Source organism: Staurois parvus, unplaced genomic scaffold (genome assembly GCF_062004578.1).
Source record: "Staurois parvus isolate SC_StPar_1 unplaced genomic scaffold, SC_StPar_1.0 ptg001267l, whole genome shotgun sequence".
Taxonomy (NCBI): domain Eukaryota; kingdom Metazoa; phylum Chordata; class Amphibia; order Anura; family Ranidae; genus Staurois; species Staurois parvus.
In genome coordinates this window covers 282,128-287,407 of record NW_028319063.1, presented here as the reverse complement: position 1 = coordinate 287,407, position 5,280 = coordinate 282,128, and the positions used below count along the sequence as shown (strand labels likewise).

General features: G+C 46.8%; 1 pseudogene; it reads left to right on the top strand.

The window, feature by feature from the left end:
• Nucleotides 1-2,295: 2,295 nt before the first annotated feature.
• LOC149437708 (U2 spliceosomal RNA) lies at nt 2,296-2,410 on the top strand (annotated as a pseudogene).
• The last annotated feature ends 2,870 nt before the right edge of the window (nt 2,411-5,280 follow it).

Genomic DNA, 5,280 nt, shown 5'->3' with positions numbered 1-5,280 from the left:
CTCACTCTGTAAAAAAATAAAAGTCAGCAGCTACAAAAACTGTAGCTGCTGACTTTTAAAAAAACAGCCACTCACCTGTCCCTCGGTCCCGCGTTGACCCCGCCGCAGCCCGTTTCACTGGCCGTCCTGTGTTCCAGGAGGCTGGCATCTTCAGTGTGGGCACCCGGCTGTGACAACTTGCGGCTTCATAGCCGGGTACCCACTGCACAGCCACTGCGCTTCCTGACTGGCCCCGTTGTCTTCTGGGACCTGTCACATGTCCCTCAAGACTTCAGGGAGGGAGGACAACTTCCGCTTCCGATTGCCTAGGCGATCGCAGCGAAGGTGGGAGTGGGTACATGTCAAATTTGGATACCCGTCCCCCCCCCCCGCTCCCCAAAGGTGCCAATCCTTAATGGGGAGCAGGCAGTGGCGTCTCGAGGCAGGTGCGGGGGGTTTGGCCACGCCTACCACATGGGGTGACACCAGACCCGCTCCACAAAAAGGTAAGTTGTAAAGCAAGCCGACGATCCCTGCAGGATGGATCAGATCTGCGGATTGGGGAGCATAATGGATCGGAGTCCAATCCATTATGCTCAATCCGCAGATCCGATCCATCCTGCGGGGATCATCAGCATGCAACCTATACGGGGTGACACCGGACCCACTCCACGAAATGTAAGTTGTAAAGAAAGCCGGCAATCCCCGCAGGATGGATCGGATCTACGGATTGGGGAGTATAATGGATCGGAGTCCAATCCATTATGCTCAATCCGCAGATCCGAACCATCATGCGAGGATCGTCGGCATGCAACCTATATGGGGTGACACCGGACCAGCTCCATGGAAAGGTAAGTTGTAAAGAAAGCCGACGATCCCCGCAGGATGGATGGGATCTACGGATTGGGAAGCATAATGGATCGGAGTCAATTCCATTATGCTCAATCCGCAGATCCGATCCATTCTGCGGGGATCGTTGGAGTGGGTGTCACCAACCCTAGGGACACCCCTGGGAGCGGGGGCCCAATCTTTAAAGTGGAACTTCTCCTTTTGGGTGGAACTCTGCTTTAAGTTAACAACACCCCGAAATCGGACCGCAAAACGATGTGCAAAATCGGATCGCATGGGTGTGAATACATGGTTGTATAGAGCCCTGTGTTTTTAGCAAACACAGGGCTCTGTACTGTTATTCGCTAAGATGATCTGCAGGTCCTGGCCATAAATCACTGCCTGGGACCTGCTGATCGACTTGTGCTGTGCCAAATGACAGCACAGATGGGGCGGTGGGCGCGCACCCCCTACCTGGAAAAGTTGGATCCCGTACATGTATGGCAGTATATTTTAACGGGGCGGTCAGCAAGCAGGTAATTACATCAGACAAAAGACCCTCCTATCAGTGGGGGGCATTGCATTTTTTGGCTTATATGTACAAATCTAGCTATCAAAGGTGTCCCACCCCTCCTAAAGCCAGGTTCACACGTCTGCAGTTTGCGTTTGATCCGTTTCTGCAGTGCTTTCTGCATTTTTGCACATGCGTTTTTGATGCATTTTTTTTTCCAACTTGTTGCAGGGCAGATTAAAATACAAAACACTTCAAAAATGCATCAAAAACACATCAGAAATGCATTAAAAATGCACTGTATGCTTTTCTGCAGCATCTCCATTGGGCATCACAGTGGCTAAGTGGTTAGCACTTCCGCCTGGCAGAACTAGGGGTCGTTGGTTCGTTGGGCTGACAACTCATGGGGCCTCCGGGCAGTAGGGGATCATGGGGCCCCTGTGTCCTTGCCCAAACTCAAAAAAGCCTATGAAAAAGGTACCAGGGGCATCTCATGGGGCCCCCTACTGACCCCGGGCCCTCAGGCAGTGCCCGAGTTTCCAAATGGTCAGTCCGCCCTTGCTGTGCACATCAGCTACGGGCCGCACAAAATCTTGCTGCAGGCAGCATGTTGCCCGTGGGCCTTAGCTTGGAGAGCCTTAGCTTTTAAAGCAACACTAAAAAAAACACTTAGCTGAAAACATGTGGCTAAAAAAAACAAAAACAAAAAAAAAATATGTAATAATATTTCAAAAAATAATGATGGGTAAATGCAGAGAAATCTGCTAAATAGTGCAATAGTTAGCACTTCCGCCTGGCAGTACTCGGGTTGTTGGTTCAAATCCCAACCACAGCACCACCTGCCTGGAATTTGCATGCTCTCCCTGTGCCTGTGTGGGGTTCCTCCGGGTACTCCTGTTTCCTCCCACACTCCAAAGACATGCTGGTAGGTGAATTGGCTCCTGTGTAAATTGGCCCTAGTATGTGTATGTATGAATATCGCTTCTCGGCCTTTTGGCTAAGATCAAGTGTAGTATCTGTTCTTATCAGTGTCCAGTGGGGGTGCTCCCGACCATTCTAGTTTACGGGGATGGTTGTTGTATAGTACCCTCACTGGTATGATGGGGGTCCGGAAGGCTAGTACCGGAGGGACAGAAACCAGGGAGCGCCATGATTCGTTCTGGGGCCTTGGGAGTAATTCCTCTGGGGAGACTGGAAAGACCCAGTACCTCCTGATCTGAACATGCTACCTTGGTCTGGCCTGGGGCTGGGGACGCAAAAAGTCCGCAAACTCAGTGCCCCCTGGGGAAGACGCTCCCAGGGGTGTCACTAGTAACACTTGGGTGTGGGACCCCACGGTGTGAAGATGACACATGGCCACTGTTTTTCACTTCTTTTTGCACAGCGCCCTAAGGACCAGGTCTTTTGGCTAAGTCCAGGGCAATTTTTGCTACAGGCCTCAGGGCCTGGTCTGTGCACTATTAGGCACGGTACCACTTTTTTATTTATTTATTTACCACTCCCACGTTTTGTCACTTTTTCTGTTCTTATGTGTGTGTTTTTTCATGGATGGAGGGTGTGGGTCCTCGGGCCTTACCTGAAGTCTAGGGGGAGGATGTGTGGCCATACGGTTCCTTCCTCCCCTGATCCCTAGGGGGTTTTCTCTTCGGGAGAACCCCCTCGCCTAGTACTGGATGTCCGGCTTCGGCTGGGCATAAGGAACGGTGGTCCACCAGGCCTTTTGGCCAGGAGGACCAAATGGGAACCTTGTCCCTGTCAGGAGCTTCGTGCCCCGGGGGATCAGGCGAACGGTCCAACCCTTTCGGGGGTAGGACAAACACACCCCTAAGTGCACGTTTTTCGTGTGGTGTTTTGCACTTGCACTTTTTTGCGGACACTTACGGGTTTTTTCGATATAGTTGCACGTTTTCGGACTTAAAAAAAATGTGTATGTATGAATGTGAGTTAGGGACCTTAGATTGTACGCCCCTTGAGGGTCAGGGACTGATGTGAATGTACAATAGATATGTAAAGCACAGAGTAAATTGACGGCGCTATATATGTTCCTGTAATAATAATAAATAAATAAGTCTACTGAACCAAAAATGCAACATTTTGCATTTAAAAAAAGTCCCTGACCCTTTCCAAAAAACGCACCGGGTGAAAACACAAAGATGTGAACCTGTCACATAGGAACTCATGTAAAATGGACTGCTGTGCGTTTCTGCAAAACACAATGGGAAACGCATAGGTGTGAACCTAGACTAAGCCCGGGTTCACACTGATGCTGTGCAGAATTCACATGGGTTTCTGTGTGATTTTCACACCGCGTCAGAGTCGCACCCCATTCATATGTGTATTTTAAGTGAACGACACCCTGAAATCAGTTCACAAAACGCGGTGCAATGTGCGCAATTGAATTGCATGAGTGTGAACACCTATGCAATACGATTCTGGTGCAGACAAAAAAAAAAGGGTCCTGCACTTTTTCGGTGTGGATGCGGTTGGATCTGAGCCATATATAATGGATGGCTCAAATTGCGCCACACAGAAATCGCATGTGATTTGCACAGGAATGCGGCGCGGTTCCTGCACGAATCACATGCGATGTGCCGCACCGCATCATTGTGAACTCGGGCTGAATCAGAAATGAGTTCTTGTCTGGAATTTTCCCATAGCTCGGTGGTGATATTCAGAAACCTCCACTTTGGCCCCAGTTGTTGATGAGGTGAAGGAATGGAGAAGTCTGTTTGCGCACTTTGATGTAGTCACCTGGATCACTAGAAATACTCCGGTACCGCCCCGGCTCTTTTGTCCTGAGAACATTCCTGAAAATTTTGCAGCGTGCAGCAGGTTCAAATCTTTCATCGACTTCACAGCTAAACAAAAAAAAATGTGAAAACCGTCGGAGAACAAGACGATCAGCTTGTGGTTACATGGGTCCAACATCTCACATGAAATCTAGTTGTCACCCTTCATTTCACCTCCCGCTTGGTCACAGGTGTGTAGACTGAGCGTCAACCTTGTTCAAACACGCTGACAAAGGAAATGATTACCTCTCCTATCTAGATAGTTCATGGAATCAAACTGCTCTCCTTAACCCCACCCCCATCAAACACGACTTTGAAATCGTGCAACTTACAGTGCAGATGCACAATTTCAAAGTCGGATGAGGTGACGAAAAAATGTTCACAAAAAAAAAAAAAAGACAAATAAATATTAAAAATAAAAAAAATAAAATAAACAATAAAAAAGAAATACCCAGATCAAAGTTTGATCTTGTTCAGTGCCAGGGTGTTTGGGTCAAGGTCGGGGTCAAAGGTCAGGAATGTTTTTTTTTTTAATTGGTATTTTTTTTAATTGGTATTTTTTTTTTAATTGGTATTTTTTTTTAATTGGTATTTTTTTTTAATTGGTATTTTTTTTTTTAATTGGTATTTTTTTTTAATTGGTAGTGTCAGTTAGATTGCCGTGAACGGGTCACATGATTGCTGTGATAGCTTCTGATTGGCTATCACAGTGAGCAGTCACTGTACAGCCCGGCCCCCTTCTTTTTTTCTCTCTCTATGAATGGAGGAGAGAGATACATTGTATCTCTCTAACTCCTGGCATAGAGGGAAATAAAAAAAATGTTGTTCAAAAAAAGCTAAATAAATAATAAAGAAAAAATAAAGAAAAAATACCTAGATCAAGATTTGATCTAGTTCAGTGCCAGGGTAAGTGTTTGTGTCAGGGTCAAAGGTCAGGATTTTAAAAAAAATTGGTATTCGTGTCAGTGTCAGTGTGTTTTAGGTAAACAAAAAACAAAATGTGCACTATTGTTTCTGGGCTGTACTCCGGGTGCAAACAACAACTAACATATACATGTATGGTATCGCTGCGATCGTCAAGGGCTGGAGGATTTATTTTGGGTTGTTCTTTGGTGGTAGGTTATGGTAGTAACAAGAAACACACAGCTAAATTAAAAAAAATATATTTATTTT